Source organism: Oncorhynchus clarkii, unplaced genomic scaffold, assembly GCF_045791955.1.
Source record: "Oncorhynchus clarkii lewisi isolate Uvic-CL-2024 unplaced genomic scaffold, UVic_Ocla_1.0 unplaced_contig_1599_pilon_pilon, whole genome shotgun sequence".
In the NCBI taxonomy this organism is placed as follows: Eukaryota; Metazoa; Chordata; class Actinopteri; order Salmoniformes; family Salmonidae; genus Oncorhynchus; species Oncorhynchus clarkii.
In genome coordinates, this window is record NW_027260980.1 from 437908 (window position 1) to 458658 (window position 20751).

At 43.5% G+C, this 20751-nt stretch overlaps 1 pseudogene; it reads right to left on the bottom strand.

Annotated features, from left to right (window-relative positions):
• Nucleotides 1-11426: 11426 nt before the first annotated feature.
• Nucleotides 11427-19095, bottom strand: LOC139402785 (scavenger receptor cysteine-rich type 1 protein M130-like; annotated as a pseudogene).
• Between the last annotated feature and the right edge of the window lie 1656 nt (nt 19096-20751).

A 20751-nucleotide genomic window follows, 5' to 3' on the forward strand; every position in this document is an offset into this window, starting at 1 on the left:
CAGCTGACTGAGAGGGCCCTAGTGGAGCCAGCTGACTGAGAGGGCCTTAGTGGAGCCAGCTGACTGAGAGGGCCCTAGTAGAGCCAGCTGACTGAGAGGGCCCTAGTGGAGCCAGCTGACTGAGAGCCCGCTGGCTCCACTAGGGCCCTCTCAACCAGCTGTCTGGTTGGACCTTTTGATCTTGACTCAGCTCATAGACCTCTATCATCTACACCCCTCCCTTCTCCTACTCTAACATAACACAAATATAATATATCATACATAATATATACTCTCATTCATTTACATAGAGACAGATACAATCAATCATTGACACACTGAATATACAACAGTCAGACGCATGACACCATCACAACTTAACTGACATTAGTGCCTGTCACCAGATGGACAGTTAGACTACAGTAAAGTACATTTACAGGTGATCACATCATTGTCCTGCTTTGAGACACATTTTTACTGTCTGCTTCCAGTTGTATGCTATTTTACTAACCCTGCAAATTATAATATATCTTATAATATCAAAACATATCTCAGTAACTGTCACAAGTGTATATCAACATAACAGCATCCTACCTCTGCTCCACAACAGGGTCATCAGTACCACTGCAGGTATCATATCTGTCTCTAACTGGGGCTCCACTGAGCGAAACAAGTCTACTGTCATGAAGAGAGGACTGAAGAGTGAGAAATACTGCTAGGCTTTATGACTTCTATATCATTACTTCCTTACTTCTATGACGTGACAAACTAAGCAGATAAGATCAGTTAAACCCACCTACATACAGGAAACACTGACATTAGAAAAACTCCACAGGAAACTGCTGGCAGAGCAGCAAAGTTACACATAGTGTGTCCTATAATATCACCTCTAACTTTCTACTGCTTGAGTTCACCTCTTATAGAATATTGGCTTAATGTTCCAGCACCTAAATATAAACAGTACCAGCACCCAAAATGAGTACTGATGAGGTCTCATGTTAGAGCAGGAGAAGGGGGGGATGTGGTGTAGAAGCTAGAGGTCTGTTACCCAAGTCAACTCAACAGGCCTGATGCTATATGTCAGGGTCAGGCTGGGCTGGGCCAAGAGAGGAAAAGGATACTGGTTATGATGACATCACTGGTGAGAAGTTAGTGATACAAATATATTCAGCTGATTTAAATGTCAGTCTATCTCTCCCTCCTCCCCTGTCTCCTTCTACCAACCCAGTCTGTCAATAAGTCCTATCTCTCTCTCTCATCTCTCTCTCCCTCCTCCCCTGTCTCCTTCTACCAACCCAGTCTCAATAAGTCCTATCTCTCTCTCTCATCTCTCTCTCCCTCCTCCCCCTGTCTCCTTCTACCAACTCAGTCTGTCAATAAGTCCTATCTGTCTCTCTCTCTCTCTCTCCCTCCTCCCCTGTCTCCTTCTACCAACCCAGTCTGTCAATAAGTCCTATCTCTCTCTCTCTCTCTCATCTCTCTCTCCCTCCTCCCCTGTCTCCTACCAACTCAGTCTGTCATTAAGTCCTCTCTCTCTCTCTCTCTCTCATCTCTCTCTCCCTCCTCCCCTGTCTCCTTCTACCAACCCAGTCTGTCAATAAGTCCTATCTCTCTCTCTCATCTCTCTCTCCCTCCTCCCCTGTCTCCTTCTACCAACTCAGTCTGTCAATAAGAACTAAACTCAGCAAAAAAAGAAATGTCCTCTCACTGTCAACTGCGTTAATTTTCAGCAAGCTTAACATGTGTAAATATTTGTATGAACATAGCAAGATTCAACAACTGAGACATAAACTGAACAAGTTCCACAGACATGTGACTAACAGAAATAGAATAATGTGTCCCTGAACAAAGGGGGAAGGGGGTCAAAATCAAAAGTAACAGTCAGTATCTGGTGTGGCCACCAGCTGCATTAAGTACTGTAGTGCATCTCCTCCTCATGGACTGCACCATATTTGGCAGTTCTTGCTGTGAGATGTTACCCCACTCTTCCACCAAGCCACCTGCAAGTTCCCAGACATTTCAGTTCCCAGACATGCCCTAGCCCTCACCCTCCTATCCAACAGGTACCAGACGTGCCCTAGCCCTCACCCTCCTATCCAACAGGTCACAGACGTGCCCTAGCCCTCTCCCTCGTATCCAACAGGTCCCAGACGTGCACTAGCCCTCACCCTCCTATCCAACAGGTCCCAGACATGCCCTAGCCCTCACCCTCCTATCCAACAGGTCCCAGACGTGCCCTAGCCCTCACCCTCCTATCCAACAGGTCACAGACGTGCCTTAGCACTCACCCTCCGATCCAACAGGTCCCAGACGTGCTCAATGGGATTGAGATCCGGGCTCTTCGTTGGCCATGGCAGAACACTGATATTCCTGACTTGCAGGAAATCACGCACAGAACAAGCAGTAATGCTGGTGGCATTGTCATGCTGGAGGGTCATGTCAGGATGAGCCTGCAGGAAGGGTACCACATTAGGGAGGAGGATGTCTTCCCTGTAACGCACAGCATTGAGACAACCTGCAATGACAACAAGCTCAGTCCGATGATGCTGTGACACCGCCCCAGACCATGACGGACCCTCCACCTGCAAATCGATCCCGCTCCAGAGTGTCAGGCCTCGGTGTAAACCCTCATTCCTTCCTCACCCCTGGTGAGACAAAACGGCGACTCATCAGTGAAGAGCACTTTTGCCAGTCCTGTTTGGTCCAGCGACGGTGGGTTTGTGCCCATAGATGACGTTGTTGCCAGTGATGTAACGCAGGTCCTCACCAGACAACAGGCCTACACGCCCTCAGTCCAGCCTCTCTCAGCCTATTGCGGACAGTCTGAGCACTGATGGAGGGATTGTGCATTCCTGGTGTATATCGGGCAGTTGCTGTTGCCATCCTGCACCTGTCCCGTAGGTGTGATGTTTGGATGTACCGATCCTGTGCAGATGTTGTTACACATGGTCTGCCACTGCGAGGATCATCAGCTGTCCGTCCTGTCTCCCTGTAGAGCTGTCTTAGGCGTCTCACAGTACGGACATTGCAATGTATTGCCCTAGCCACATCTGCAGTTGTCATGCCTCCTTGCAGCATGCCTAAGGCACGTTCACGCAGATGAGCAGGGACCCTGGGCATCTTTCTTTTGGTGTTTTTCAGAGTCAGTAGAAAGGCCTCTTTAGTTTCCTAAGTTTTCATAACAGTGACCTTAATTGCCTACCATCTGTAAGCTGTTAGTGTCTTAACGACCGTTACACAGATGCATGTTCATTAATAGTTTATGGTTAACTGAACAAGCATGAAAAACAGTGTTAAGCCCTTTACAATGAAGATTTGTGTAGTTATTTGGATTTTTACTGTTTTCTTCCGTCGAAGGAGAGGAGGACCAAAATGCAGCGTGGTTATCTTCATACATCTTTAATAAAGATAATGACAAACAATACAAAAAACACTAAACGTACCGTGAAAAACCGAACCAGCCCTATCTGGTACAACAAACACAGAGACAGGAACAATCACCCACGAAACACTCAAAGAATATGGCTGCCTAAATATGGTTCCCAATCAGAGACAACGATAAACACCTGCCTCTGATTGAGAACCACTCTAGGCAACCATAGACTTACCTAGACAACTCTACTATACCACAATCCCATAACCTACAAAAACCCCAAGACAAAACACACCACATAAATAACCCATGTCACACCCTGGCCTGACCAACATAATAAAGAAAAACACAAAATACTAAGACCAGGGCGTGACATTTACGAATTATCTTTGAAAGACAGAGTCCTGAAAAAGGGACATTTCTTTTTTTGCTGAGTTTCTCTCATCTCTCTTCCTCCTCCCTTGTCTCCTTCTCTCAACCCAGTCTGTCAGTAAGTCCCCTCTCTCTCTCTCTCTCTCTCTCTCCCTCTTTCTCTCTCTCTCTCTCTCTCTCCCTCCCCCTCCCCCTCCTGAGAAATACTGCTAGGCTACATGACTTCTATCTCATCTCTTCCTTACTTACATGATGTGACAAACCTTTAAGCAGATAAGATCAGTTAAACACACCTACATACAGGAAACACTGACATTAGAAAAACTCCACAGGAAACTGCTGACAGAGCAGCAAAGTTACACATAGCGTGTCCTATAATATCACCTCTAACTTTCTACTGCTTGAGTTCACCTCTTATAGAATATTGGCTTAATGTTCCAGTACCTAAATATAAACAGTACCAGCACCCAAAATGAGTACTGATGAGGTCTCATGTTAGAGCAGGAGAAGGGGGGATGTGGTGTAGGAGCTAGAGGTCTGTTACCCAAGTCAACTCAACAGGCCTGATGCTATATGTCAGGGTCAGGCTGGGCTGGGACAAGAGGAAAAGGTTACTGGCTATGATGACATCACTGGTGAGAAGTCAGTGGTAAAAATATATTCAGCTGATTTAAATGTCAGTCTATCTCTCCCTCCTCCCCTGTCTCCTTCTACCAACCCAGTCTGTCAATAAGTCCTATCTCTCTCTCTCTCATCTCTCTCTCCCTCCTCCCCTGTCTCCTTCTACCAACTCAGTCTGTCAATAAGTAATATCTCTCTCTCTCTCTCTCCTCCCCTGTCTCCTTCTACCAACTCAGTCTGTCAATAAGTCCTATCTCTCTCTCTCTCATCTCTCTCTCCCTCCTCCCCTGTCTCCTTCTACCAACTCAGTCTGTCAATAAGTAATATCTCTCTCTCTCTCTCTCCTCCCCTGTCTCCTTCTACCAACTCAGTCTTATCTCTCTCTCTCATCTCTCTCATCTCTCTCTCCTCCCCTGTCTCCTTCTACCAACTCAGTCTGTCAATAAGTCCTATCTCTCTCATCTCTCTCTCCCTCCTCCCCGGTCTCCTTCTACCAACCCAGTCTGTCAATAAGTCCTATCTCTCTCTCCCTCCTCCCCTGTCTCCTTCTACCAACTCAGTCTGTCAATAAGTCATATCTCTCTCTCATCTCTCTCTCCTCCCCTGTCTCCTTCTACCAACCCAGTCTGTCAATAAGTCCTATCTCTCTCTCTCTCTCTCTCATCTCTCTCTCCTCCCCTGTCTCCTTCTACCAACCCAGTCTCTCTCTCTCTCCTCCCCTGTCTCCTTCTACCAACCCAGTCTGTCAGTAAGAACTAAACTCAGCAAAAAAAGAAACGTCCTCTCACTGTCAACTGCCTTTATTTTCAGCAAACTTAACATGCGTAAACATTTGTATGAACATAACAAGATTCAACAACTGAGACATAAACTGAACAAGTTCCACAGACATGTGACTAACAGAAATATAATATGTGTCCCTGAACAAAGGGGGGAGGGGGTCAAAATCAAAAGTAACAGGCAGTATCAGGTGTGGCCACCAGCTGCATTAAGTACTGCAGTGCATTTCCTCATGGACTGCACCAGATTTACCAGTTATTGCTGTGGGATGTTACCCCACTCTTCCACCAAGGAAAGTTCCCAGACATTTCTGGGGGGAAGAAATGCTAGAATGGGGAGGAGGACAGTAAACAACAGAACGTATGGTGCTAGAATGGAGAGGAGATCAGTAAACAACAGAACGTATGGTGCTAGAATGGAGAGGAGATCAGTAAACAACAGAACGTATGGTGCTAGTATGGAGAGGTGAGGAGGTCAATAAACAATATATTTAGATTCTCTCCACAACTAGACAGTTACAGTACGTTTGTCTTTAAAGTAAAATCCTAATTGTATATATACTTACCTATATAGACACACTTCCCAGGTTTGACAGTAAAAAACTTGCTCCAAATACTATTTTCCTGACTGTCTCTACTGATGGCCTCTAACAGCAGAATAAAATAAGTGGGATATTTAAACAGCACTGAAACAGAGTAGGTTGCTAGTTGACGATGTGTTGTAAATTGTTTCAATGCTGCCATCTACAGATCTTCTAATGTATTGTAATACCACATGTACCAATACAGTAGAATAGACAGGGACACTGTGTAATGATACAATGACCCTCCATCCAATGTTCTGCTGCTGTTGTGCAACATTGTGACGCCACTGACATGTTTACAGGTTGCCATGCCGACGAAAGAGAAGGTGTTTTCATTCTGTAACAAGGCCTTCACTTCAGTCTGGATGGCTGGTTGACTGCAGACAGGTTACACAGTATCAGTGGAGGTGTTAGGCTGTTTCTGCTCTCCTCCCAACTACTAATGCAATTGTCCTGCCAATGCAACGTATGAAAATGTATCCAGTCACTACTGTAAGTCTCTCTGGATAAGAGCGTCTGCTAAATGACTCACATGTTCAATGTAATGTTCAGGTTGACAATATCAATGGAATAGACCAAAGCAGAGCCATGTATTTAGATATGAACAGATATCTCGATTGAGGATAATGTCAGTATTTAGCTACGTTATTAGCTGTTTTGCTCACCAAAGGTGGAACAAAGTGAAACTGTTGATGTCAAAGCCTCAGTTCCGGGAGAGTCGTGGGTGAAACCATTCACCTCAGGAGAAGGGGTGATATAAATAACGTTTCCTTTCATTATGTGTTACTGAATTAATTAAAATATTTGCTGCCATTGTAGTAAAGTTGGTAATATGAGAGGTCTTCGGACCTACCATGTTTGTATTATTTTCTTTGAAAGAACAACTAGTGTGTTTTGAGTGCTTCTCCCCTATTTAGGAAGTTGGTCTGCCCGCTCCTCAGTCTGACAGATATTCTGAGAGCAGGTTCGAGTCCTCTTCCTCTGTACATAAAAACTGTTTCAAACTGTATAACACAATAGTGGTTTTGGAAAACTGGTTCATATATCCTAAAGTCAATAGCGAATGTGGCTCTGTAGATATTTATTTAGCCGTTCATGAATTGAAGACCTATTTCAGCCAGTTAACCAAGTTGTTGCTGTCTTAGCTAGCCGTGTTAATGACGAGCTAACGAGCACCGTTGGTCTCTGCACTACAATGTCACGCTAGTTATTACCAGCAGGTGATTTACTAGCAGGTGACTTGTTGAAATATTAAGTGAATGTTTATTTTCTTACTTCCTTAAAAGGTTTATTAAAAGGGTTGTACTTGTGCTCTGTATTTATGGATTCATATCACTTCACATTGAGGGTTTGTATCAATAACGTTACTGTTGTTCCTATCTAACAGATATCTTGTGTCCTACCTAACCATGTGTCACTACTGTTGCTCCTATCTAACATATATATTGTGTCCTACCTAACCATGTGTCACTACTGTTGTTCCTATCTAACAGATATCTTGTGTCCTACCTAACCAGTGAACTTGTGGCTGTAACTGTCCTGTCAATGTTAGTGCTAGGTGTCTGTACTATATAAACACTGCTAATCCAACAATAGTGCTAGGTGTCTGTACTATATAAACACTGCTAATACAACAATAGTGCTAGGTGTCTGTACTATATAAACACTGCTAATCCAACAATAGTGTCTGTACTATATAAACACTGCTAATCCAACAAGTGTCTGTACTATATAAACACTGCTAATCCAACAATAGTGCTAGGTGTCTGTACTATATAAACACTGTTAATACAACAATAGTGCTAGGTGTCTGTACTATATAAACACTGCTAATCCAACAATAGTGCTAGGTGTCTGTACTATATAAACACTGTTAATCCAACAATAGCGCTAGGTGTCTGTACTATATAAACACTGCTAATCCAACAATAGTGCTAGGTGTCTGTACTATATAAACACTGTTAATCCAACAATAGCGCTAGGTGTCTGTACTATATAAACACTGTTAATACAACAATAGTGCTAGGTGTCTGTACTATATAAACACTGTTAATACAACAATAGTGCTAGGTGTCTGTACTATATAAACACTGCTAATCCAACAATAGTGCTAGGTGTCTGTACTATATAAACACTGCTAATCCAACAATAGTGCTAGGTGTCTGTACTATATAAACACTGCTAATCCAACAATAGTGCCAGGTGTCTGTACTATATAAACACTGCTAATCCAACAATAGTGCTAGGTGTCTACTATAGAAACACTGCTAATACAACAATAGTGCTAGGTGTCTGTACTATATAAACACTGCTAATCCAACAATAGTGCTAGGTGTCTGTACTATATAAACACTGCTAATCCAACAATAGTGCTAGGTGTCTGTACTATATAAACACTGCTAATCCAACAATAGTGCTAGGTGTCTGTACTATATAAACACTGCTATTCCAACAATAGTGTAGGTGTCTGTACTACAGGTTCACACTTGAATTAAAGGGGAACTACTCTAAAATCTACATTTCTTAGATTTTTCCCTAAACTCAAACGTGATCTCCTGATGTGGTTTAATCATTGTTATATACAAATAAATAAAACATACAATTGTATTGTTTTTCTGTTTATAAAAGTCCTACTTTGAGAACGAAAACCTGAAATTAAAATTAGATCAATTCTGAAACCTGTTTCTTCGTCAGTTTCTCTGTTTCAGTAATTGTAATACTATTATCCTACTGAACAGTATAGCTTGGGTTGGTCTACTATTATCCTACTAAACAGTACAGCTTGGGTTGGTCTGCTATTATCCTACTGAACAGTACAGCTTGGGTTGGTCTACTATTATCCTACTGAACAGTACAGCTTGGGTTGGTCTACTTGTATCCTATTGAACAGTACAGCTTGGGTGTGTCTACTATTATCCTACTGACCAGTACAGCTTGGGTTGGTCTACTATTATCCTACTGACCAGTACAGCTTGGGTTGGTCTACTATTATCCTACTGACCAGTACAGCTTGGGTTGGTCTACTATTATCCTACTGACCAGTACCACTTGGGTTGGTGTACTATTATCCTACTGAACAGTACCACTTGGGTTGGCCTACTATTATCCTACTGAACAGTACAGCTTGGGTTGGTCTACTATTATCCTACTGAACAGTACAGCTTGGGTTGGTCTACTATTATCCTACTGAACAGTACAGCTTGGGTTGGTCTACTATTATCCTACTGAACAGTACAGCTTGGGTTGGTCTACTATTATCCTACTGAACAGTACAGCTTGGGTTGGTCTACTATTATCCTACTGAACAGTACAGCTTGGGATGGTCTACTATTATCCTACTGAACAGTACAGCTTGGGTTGGTCTACTATTATCCTACTGAACAGTACAGCTTGGGTTGGTCTACTATTATCCTACTGAACAGTACTGCTTGGGTTGGTCTACTATTATCCTACTGAACAGTACAGCTTGTGTTGGTCTACTATTATCCTACTGAACAGTACAGCTTGGGTTGGTCTACTATTATCCTACTGAACAGTACCACTTGGGTTGGTCTACTATTATCTTACTGAACAGTACAGCTTGGGTTGGTCTACTATTATCCTACTGACCAGTACAGCTTGGGTTGGTCTACTATTATCCTACTGAACAGTACAGCTTGGGTTGGTCTACTATTATCCTACCAAGAGGGGAATCACACAGACTGATCTCAGTTAATTCATACTGTATGTTGTAGTCTGTCCAAGAGGGGAATCACACAGACTGATCTCAGTTAATTCATACTGTATGTTGTAGTCTGTTCAAGAGGGGAATCACACAAACTGATCTCAGTTAATTCATACTGTATGTTGTAGTCTGTCCAAGAGGGGAATCACACAGACTGATCTCAGTTAATTCATACTGTATGTTGTAGTCTGTTCAAGAGGGGAATCACACAAACTGATCTCAGTTAATTCATACTGTATGTTGTAGTCTGTCCAAGAGGGGAATCACACAGACTGATCTCAGTTAATTCATACTGTATGTTGTAGTCTGTTCAAGAGGGGAATCACACAAACTGATCTCAGTTAATTCATACTGTATGTTGTAGTCTGTCCAAGAGGGGAATCACACAGACTGATCTCAGTTAATTCATACTGTATGTTGTAGTCTGTCTAATAATTAAATCACACAAGACTGACAGCCTTTAATTTTATTAAAAGCATCCAGTTGATTACATGGCAGTTTAGAGAGCAAAATCACAACACTAATCTACATCATAATCAATATCATAACATTTATAATCAATAACATCATTATCTCTATACTACTAACAACATAACACTAATCTACATCATAATCAATATCATAACGTTTATAATCAATAGCATCATTATCTCTATACTACTAACAACATAACACTAATCTACATCATAATCAATATCATAACATTTATAATCAATAACATCATGAGAGGTAAACAACAACAAACCCCTTTATTAAATTTTTTTTAAAAATACAAAGAATGAACAGATGATTATAATAATACCTGGACTAATAATGGAGAGACTTCAAGATAAAGAATCTAAGAGACACTAAATAAGATAAAGAATCTAAGAGACACTAAATAAGATAAAGAATCTAAGAGACACTAAATAAGATAAAGAATCTAAGAGACACTAAATAAGATAAAGAATCTAAGAGACACTAAATAAGATAAAGAATCTAAGAGACACTAAATAAGGTAAAGAATCTAAGAGACCCTAAACAAGATAAAGAATCTAAGAGACACTAAATAAGATAAAGAATCTAAGAGACACTAAATAAGATAAAGAATCTAAGAGACACTAAATAAGATAAAGAATCTAAGAGACACTAAATAAGATAAAGAATCTAAGAGACACTAAATAAGATAAAGACATGAAGACAAAGTAAAAAATAAATACATCCTGGAAAACAGATTGAACTTCTCTCTTAAAATAATTCAAACCCCATGTTACCCAAAACCCCATGTTACCAAAACCCCATGTTACCAAAACCCCATGTTACCAAAACCCTATGTTACCCAAAACCCCATGTTACCCAGAACCCCATGTTACCCAAAACCCCATGTAACCAAAACCCCATGTTACCAAAACCCCATGTTACCCAAAACCCCATGTAACCAAAACCCCCATGTTACCCAAAACCCCATGTAACCAAAACCCCATGTTACCAAAACCCCATGTAACCAAAACCCCATGTAACCAAAACCCCCATGTTACCCAAAACCCCATGTAACCAAAACTCCTTGTTACCCAAAACCCCATGTAACCAAAACCCCATGTAACCCAAAACCCCATGTAACCAAAAACCCCATGTTACCCCAAACCCCATGTTACCCAGAACCCCATGTTACCCAGTACCCCATGTTACCCCATGATACCAAAACCCATGTTATCCCATGATACCAAAACCCATGTTACCAAAAACCAAAGTTACCCCATACCCCAATTTACCCAATCCCCATGTTACCAGAACCCCATGTTTCTCTGGTGGTAAAAACCAGACTAAATGAATAATGGTGGTTGCAGTCACTCCTTTTAGATTTCTTCCATGGTTCTAGAAAGATAAACTAATTCTGAACTTGTTATTAAAATTAGAACCACTTCAGGTTTGTCACCACATTTTAAACACCAGTCCACTGCAGACCATCGATTTAAAACACAAAGCTGACCTAAGATCAGCATGTAGGGTCAGCTTCATTCTACTCCTACTCCGTCCCCTGGGCTGCTCTCTCCTCTCCCGGTCCAGCTTCAGCTCTGGAGCTCAGAGAGACCATCTCCATGGCATTGACATAAAGATCCATGCTGCTCACCCTGTTCACTCTCTTCTGCCTCCTGGTGGGCTAGGGAGACACAGCACCAACAGTCAGACATTTACTCTCTAGTATCTCCATTCTCTCCCTCCCTCTCCCCCTCACCCTCTCCCTCTAGTTTCAATGACTTGTAACGTCTGAGTAAATGTCTTTACCTTGTAGTACAGGTAGGAGGTGGTGATGGATGTCAGTAGGATAAGCAGCACTACAACGTGTCTGATGATGAAGGCTGGCAGAGGAGAGGCTGCAAACAGAAACACCTTTGATGAGGGGACTGATCATCATCACATAGATCTGTGGGAAATCTGTCAATGACAAAGTTATAAGTCTGGTTCATGTTCACTTACCTGTGATGGTGAGGGAGAGGAGCTCACTCTCAGAGGAGAAGTTATGAGAGAAAACATAATTCTCATAAACACAGCTGTAGTTCCCTTGGTGGGAGTCATCTGCAGCAGGGAAGAGGAAGGCAGCAGAGTGATTGACAGCTGGCTGGGTCTGGGTTCTGTTGGAGCCGGTGAACGTGAGAAGGAAGGAGCCTCCTGGGTACTGTGGCTGAGTGGAGCAGGTGATGGTGAAGTTGTAGCCCCTGAACATCTCGGGCCCCTGGTGGCCCCTGGAGACCCCTCCCATTGGGTCAGTCAGGAAGATATCAGGCTGGACCAGGTGATCTGTAACAAATCAAATCAGAGTTTATTTGTCACGTACACCGAATACAACAGGTGTAGAGGCTGTATACAGTAGTGAGGCTATATACAGTTGAGAGGTTATATACAGTAGTGAGGCTATATACAGTAGTGAGGCTATATACAGTAGAGAGGTTATATACAGTAGAGAGGTTATATACAGTTGAGAGGTTATATACAGTAGAGAGGCTATATACAGTAGAGAAGCTATGTACAGTAGAGAGCCAATATACAGTAGAGAGGCTATATACAGTAGTGAGGCTCTATACAGTAGAGAGGCTATATACAGTAGTGAGGCTCTATACAGTAGAGAGACTATATACAGTAGAGAGGTTATACAGAGTAGGGAGGCTTTATACAGTAGGGAGACTATATACAGTTGAGAGTCTATATACAGTAGGGAGGCTATATACAGTAGGGAGGCTATATACAGTAGAGAGGCTATACGTTGAGGGACAGGTTGTTATTCTGACACCACCCGGCCAGGTCTCTGACGTCCTCCCCATAGGCTTGTCGTTGTCGGTGATCAGGCATACCACTGTTCTGTCGTCTGCAAACTGAATGATGGTGTTGGAGTCGTGCCTGGCCACACAGTCGTGGGTGAACAGGGAGTACAGGAGGGGACTGAGCACGCACCCCTGAGGGGCTCCAGTGTTGAGGATCAGCGTGGCAGAGGTGTTGCTACCTACCCTCACCACCTGGGGGCGGCCCGTCAGGAAGTCCAGGATCCAGTTGTAGGGGGAGGTCTTTAGTCCCAAGGTCCTTAGCTTAGTGATGAGCTTTGAGGGTACTATGGTGTTGAACGCTGAGCAGTAGTCAATGAATAGCATTCTCACGTAGGTGTTCCTTTTGTCCAGGTGGGAAAGGGCAGTGTGGAGTTCAATAGAGATTGCATCATCTGTGGATCTGTTTGGGCGGTATGCAAATTGGAGTGGGTCTCGGGTTTCTGGGATAATGGTATTGATGTGAGCCATTACCAGCCTTTCAAAGCACTTCATGGCTACAGACGTGAGAGCTACGGGTATGTAGTCATTTAGGCAGGTTTCCTTTGTCTTCTTGGGCACAGGGACTATGGTGGTCAGCTTGAATCATGTTGGTATTACAGACTCAATCAGGGACATGCTGAAAATGTGAAGACACCTGCCAGTTGATCAGCACAAGAATGGAGCACACGTCCTGGTAATCTGTCTGGCTCTGCGGCCTTGTGAATGTTGACCTGTTTAAATGTCTCACTCACATCGACTACTGAGAGCGTGATCACACAGTCATCCAGAACATCTGGTGCTCTCATGCATGCCTCAGTGTTGCTTGCCTCGAAGCGAGCACATAAGTGATTTAGCTTGTCTGCTAGGCTTGTCTCACTGGGAAGCTCGCGGCTGTGCTTCCTTTGTAGTCTGTAATAGTTTGCAAGCCCTGCCACAAGCCCTGCGTTGGAGCTGGTGTAGTATGATTCAGTCTTAGCCCTGTATTGGCGTTTTGCCTGTTTGATGGTTCGTCGGAGGCATAGCAGGATTTCTTATAAGCTTCCGGGTTAGAGTCCAGCACCTTGACAGCGGCAACTCTACCCTTTAGCTAAGTGCGAATGTTGCCTGTAATTCATGGCTTCTGGTTGGGGTATGTACGTACAGCTACTGTGGGGATGATGTCCCTGATGAACATATTGATAAAACCAGTGACTGATGTGATGTACACCTCAATGCCATCGGAAGAATCCCGGAACATGTTCCAGTCTGTGAAAGCAAAACAGTCCTGTAGTTTAGCATCTGCTTCATCTGACCACTTTTTAAAAAACCCGAGTCACTGGTGCTTCCTGCTTTAATTTGAGCTTGTAAGCAGGAATCAGGAGGATAGCATTGTGGTCAGATTTACCAAATGGAGGGCGAGGGAGAGTCTCCGGCCACCGGAAGTCTCCGGCCACTAGGAGCGCCGCCTATGGGTGAGCGGTTTCCTGTTTGCTTATTTCCTTATACAGCTGACTGAGTACTGTCTTAGTGCCAGCATTCGTCTGTGGTGGTAAATAAACAGCCACGGACAGTATAGATGAAAACTCTCTTGGCAAATAATGTGGTCTACAGTTAATCATAAAATACTCTACTTCAGGCGAGCAAAATCTAGAGACTTCCTTAGATTTCGTGCCCCAGCTGTTGTTCACAAATATGAACAGACCGCCCCCCTTTGTCTAATCCGAGGTGAGTGATCGCTGTCCTGAAATCCAGAAGCTCTTTGTCTAATCCGAGGTGAGTGATCGCTGTCCTGATATCCAGAAGCTCTTTGTCTAATCCGAGGTGAGTGATCGCTGTCCTGATATCCAGAAGATCTTTGTCTAATCCGAGGTGAGTGATCGCTGTCCTGATATCCAGAAGATCTTTGTCTAATCCGAGGTGAGTGATCGCTGTCCTGATATCCAGAAGCTCTTTGTCTAATCCGAGGTGAGTGATCGCTGTCCTGATATCCAGAAGCTCTTTGTCTAATCCGAGGTGAGTGATCGCTGTCCTGATATCCAGAAGCTCTTTGTCTAATCCGAGGTGAGTGATCTCTGTCCTGATATCCAGAAGATCTTTGTCTAATCCGAGGTGAGTGATCGCTGTCCTGATATCCAGAAGCTCATGTACATTATGTACAAAATAAGTTACAAATAACACACAAAAAAAACACATAATAGCACAACTGGTTAGTCTAGTAAAACTGCTGCCATTTCTTCAGGCGCCATTATATTGTATAACAATAAAAGAGAACAAGAAAAACCTCTTCAACTAGTTTCCTATAGATATGACAATAACATCAGCATGTAACAGTGCCAGCCACCCTCCCTCACAGGGCAACATGAGTAGTGGGCCTACAGTCACTGAGACAACATATGTTGACATCAGGCTGAAGCAGGACATCTGGAACAAGAGGAGAGAAAAAGAAAACGTAGCTCCTCAACTACTTTCCTCATTTAGATGTGACAATAACATGACATGTGACACTGGTAGGGAGTAGAGACGTTCACTGAGATAACACTCACATACAAAAGCATTCTGGGATATTTAAGTTGTATTTGATTACTACTTGACTGAGTGATCTATTTAGTAAAGCAGACTGACAAGCTAAACAGTCATCGTGAGAGGCTGGTAGAGGAGAGGCTGCAAACAGAAACATCTTTGATGAGGGGACTGATCATCCTCACATAGATCTGTGGGAAATCTGTCAATGACAAAGTTATATGTCTGGTTCATGTTCAGTTACCTGTGATGGTAAGGGAGAGGAGCTCACTCTCAGAGGAGAAGTTATGAGAGAAAACATAATTGTCATAAACACAGCTGTAGTTCCCTTGGTGGGAGTCATCTGCAGCAGGGAAGAGGAAGGCAGCAGAGTGATTGACAGCTGGCTGGGTCTGGGTTCTGTTGGAGCCGGTGAACATGAGGAGGAAGGAGCCTCCTGGGTACTGTGGCTGAGTGGAGCAGGTGATGGTGAAGCTGTAGCCCCTTATCACCTCGGGCCCCTGGTTGCCCCTGGAGACCCCTCCCATTGAGTCAGTCAGGAAGATATCAGGCTGGACCAGGAGATCTGTAACAATAAAAGAGAACAAGAAAAACCTCTTCAACTAGTTTCCTATAGATATGACAATAACATCAGCATGTAACAGTGCCAGCCACCCTCCCTCACAGGGCAACATGAGTAGTGGGCCTACAGTCACTGAGACAACATATGTTGATATCAGGCTTAAGCAGGACATCTGGAACAAGAGGAGAGAAAAAGAAAACGTAGCTCCTCAACTACTGTCCTCATTTAGATGTGACAATAACATGACATGTGACAATGGTAGTGAGTAGAGACATTCACTGAGATAACACTCAAATACAAAAGCATTCTGGGATATTTAAGTTGTATTTGATTCCTACTTGACTGAGTGATCTATTTTTCAAAGTACAGTGCCTTGCGAAAGTATTCGGCCCCCTTGAACTTTGCGACCTTTTGCCACATTTCAGGCTTCAAACATAAAGATATAAAACTGTATTTTTTTGTGAAGAATCAACAACAAGTGGGACACAATCATGAAGTGGAACGACATTTATTGGATATTTCAAACTTTTTTAACAAATCAAAAACTGAAAAATTGGGCGTGCAAAATTATTCATCCCCCTTAAGTTAATACTTTGTAGCGCCACCTTTTGCTGCGATTACAGCTGTAAGTCGCTTGGGGTATGTCTCTATCAGTTTTGCACATCGAGAGACTGACATTTTTTCCCATTCCTCCTTGCAAAACAGCTCGAGCTCAGTGAGGTTGGATGGAGAGCATTTGTGAACAGCAGTTTTCAGTTCTTTCCACAGATTCTCGATTGGATTCAGGTCTGGACTTTGACTTGGCCATTCTAACACCTGGATATGTTTATTTTTGAACCATTCCATTGTAGATTTTGCTTTATGTTTTGGATCATTGTCTTGTTGGAAGACAAATCTCCGTCCCAGTCTCAGGTCTTTTGCAGACTCCATCAGGTTTTCTTCCAGAATGGTCCTGTATTTGGCTCCATCCATCTTCCCATCAATTTTAACCATCTTCCCTGTCCCTGCTGAAGAAAAGCAGGCCCAAACCATGATGCTGCCACCACCATGTTTGACAGTGGGGATGGTGTGTTCAGCTGTGTTGCTTTTACGCCAAACATAACGTTTTGCATTGTTGCCAAAAAGTTCCATTTTGGTTTCATCTGACCAGAGCACCTTCTTCCACATGTTTGGTGTGTCTCCCAGGTGGCTTGTGGCAAACTTTAAACGACACTTTTTATGGATATCTTTAAGAAATGGCTTTCTTCTTGCCACTCTTCCATAAAGGCCAGATTTGTGCAATATACGACTGATTGTTGTCCTATGGACAGAGTCTCCCACCTCAGCTGTAGATCTCTGCAGTTCATCCAGAGTGATAAGAGGCCTCTTGGCTGCATCTCTGATCAGTCTTCTCCTTGTATGAGCTGAAAGTTTAGAGGGACGGCCAGGTCTTGGTAGATTTGCAGTGGTCTGATACTCCTTCCATTTCAATATTATCGCTTGCACAGTGCTCCTTGGGATGTTTAAAGCTTGGGAAATCTTTTTGTATCCAAATCGGGCTTTAAACTTCTTCACAGCAGTATCTCGGACCTGCCTGGTGTGTTCCTTGTTCTTCATGATGCTCTCTGCGCTTTTAACGGACCTCTGAGACTATCACAGTGCAGGTGCATTTATACGGAGACTTGATTACACACAGGTGGATTGTATTTATCATCATTAGTCATTTAGGTCAACATTGGATCATTCAGAGATCCTCACTGAACTTCTGGAGAGAGTTTGCTGCACTGAAAATAAAGGGGCTGAATAATTTTGCACGCCCAATTTTTCAGTTTTTGATTTGTTAAAAAAGTTTGAAATATCCAATAAATGTCGTTCCACTTCATGATTGTGTCCCACTTGTTGTTGATTCTTCACAAAAAAATACAGTTTTATATCTTTATGTTTGAATCCTGAAATGTGGCAAAAGGTCGCAAAGTTCAAGGGGGCCGAATACTTTCGCAAGGCACTGTAGATTGACGAGCTAAAAAGTCATCATGAGATGTGCAGAGGAAGTTGTACGAATGAAGGAAATCAGTTGAATGTAATTATAATATGTTGTTATTACCTGAGCAGATCACTGTGAGTCCAGGAAAGAGATCATAACTTCTAAAACACTCCCTCAGTGAAGACTCAGGCCCATAACATGTAACTCCAAACCCTCTAGTGGTGTTTCCAGGTAGTTCTGAAACAGTGGAGCCACAACCCAGCTGTCTACACACTACTGCAGCTACATTCTCCTGGTCCTCGTCCTCGTCCTCAGTTCCCACAGTCCTCCACTCTCCCTGGTCGTACCACTCCACTCCACCAGCACAGCGACTGCCTCCTCCCACCAGCCTCACATCATCAGGCTCTGAGAAAAGAAAAGAGAGAGACAGTAATCTTACTATTTTCTCACTAAAACACACCTATATTGTCTCTCATCTTCTTCACTCCAGGTGAGAAACAATGTTGATTGAGTGACAAACTGTTTCTTACCTGAGCAGGTGAGTCCAACAGCATTACCAGGTAGGCAGGTGTTGTTCTCTCTGTCTGAGGTGTCACAGTCCAGGAGAAGGGACTCATTGCCTTTACACTGGAACTCTTTATCCCAGGTCTGACCCTCACCTCCTCCATAGAGCCCCCCCTGTAGAGCTGCAGGAGCCCCACATCTAACATCCCTACAGACTACCTCTGCATCCTGCCGGTCAAAGTCAGCTTCACACACTGAGGCCCAGGACTTATTGGACTTCACCTCCACTCTCCCAGAGCAGAGACCAGCTCCATCCACAAGCCGCACAGACTCTGGAGAAAAAGAGTTGGTTGAACATTCAATCAGTTTTGTTGATGACACTGTCAAGGACTAAACACAAATATGTTGGATAAAAGACAGTAGTTTGCTATGTTTGATACTGTAAGAGGTAGAAATGGGTTCTTAGTCACTCAGGATAGGGTTGGGAATAATGCAGGCAGGAGACAGGAATAAGTTCACTTCACTTTATAGAAAATAAACAGCTGGACATCCATCAGGCAGCTTCACTTCAGTACCATCTGAACTACAATGATCTGCCCATGAACATCTCCCATAAACCAACATGACAAACACAAATATAATGTTTAAATACATCTGACATCACTCCCTCTATTTAAATGAAATAAAAACACATAAAACATGATACATGGTAATATTGTATAATGTATAAATAAATCTCTCAATATGACCAGTCTCTTACCTGAACAGGTCACATGATGATAATATCCACCATCACAGTCACCAGGTGCTCCTGTGATGACACACTGTCCAATAGAAGACTCATGTCCACTGCACATACTATATATTGTGACTCTCCCTCTTCCCTTTTCAAACCGAGGTCCTCTAGATTCAGCTACAACATCTCCACAGTTCAGCTCTCTACACAAAATCTTAACCTCTCTCATCATGCTCCAGCACCCAGAACATTGACTTAACCACTCTCCTTCATAGAAGACTTCCACTGTCCCAGAACAGGAAGTGGTCCCATTCACCAGTCTGACTGAGAGTTCAGCTGTAAACAGCAGAGAGGAAAACACAGTGGTGAGGACAGATGATGACAGTGATTCTGTTATTCTAACAGCAGTAATGCTTTGTGGTTGACAAGTATTAGTAGTTCCATAAAACACTACTTGTTATTGGGGTTTAGAATGGTTTGTATGGACACATGAATTTCTCCATGTGGGATAATAAAGTTGACTAATATTGAACTGCTATAATCACTGTAGATTTATACTCTACCTACCTGGTGGACTGACGCTTTGAGCCTGGAGATCTGAGGAGAAAGAGAGAGACAGAGGAGAAAGAGAGAGACAGAGACAGAGAGAAACAAAGGAGAAAGGGAGGAGTCAGAGGAAGAGAGAGACAGAGGTTAAATGAACATCAACATGACCTTTCATGATGTGATGGGGAAGACAGGCTTATCGTTGGTATGGTGCAACAACACCCATGTGTACATACACTATATATACACAAGTATGTGGACCCCTTCAAATTAGTGGATTCTATTTCAGCCACACCCCTTCCTGACAGATGTATCAAATCAAGCACTCAGCCATGCAATCTCCATAGACAAACATTGGCAGTAGAATGGCCTTAATGAAAAGATCAGTGACTTTCAACAATGCAACATCATAGGATGCCACTTTTCCAAGTCAGATGGTCAAATTTGATTTGATTTGATTTCCCCCAACTCCTCTTCTCCCCCCTCTTAGCTTCTCCACCCTCTCCTCTTCTCACTTACTCTTCTCCCCCTCTATTCTCCTCCCCCTGTCCCCCTCTTCTCCCCCCTCTCCCCTACTCCCCTCCCCTGTTCTCTTCTCCCCCCTCTCCTTTCCTCTCCTCTCCTTCTCCTTTTCTCTACACTCAGCTCGCTTCTCCTACCCCTTTCCTCTTCACCCCCTCCTTTCCTCCCCCTCCCACATCTCTTCTTCCACTTCCACTCTCCTTCAATCCCCCTCCTCTCTTCTCTTCTCGCCCCTCTCTAATTCTCTATCTTCTCCTCTTCTCCCCCTCTCTTCTCCTCTTCTCCCCCCTCCTCTCTTCTCCCCCTCTCTTCTCCTCTTCTCCCCCCTCCTCTCTTCTCCCCCTCTCTTCTCCTCTTCTCCCTCCTCCTCTCTTCTCCCCCTCTCTTCTCCTCTTATGCCCCCATAGTCTGCTCTTCTCCCCCTCTCCTCTCTTATTCTCCCCTCTACTCTTTTCCCCTCTCCCTCCAACTCTCCTCTTCTCTTCTCCCTTCTACACTTCTCCCCCTCTCCTCTCCTCCCAATTTCCCCTTTCCTGTCCTCCCCCGTCCCCTCTCCTCTTTCTCTCCTATTCTCCACCCTCTTCTCTTCTCCCCCTCTCTTCTCCCCTTTCCTCTCCTCTTCCTCTTCTCGCTCTCTCCTATTCTCCCCCTTCTCCTCTGGTCCCCCTCCCCTCCCCTATCTTATAATCCCTCCTCTCCACTCTTCCCC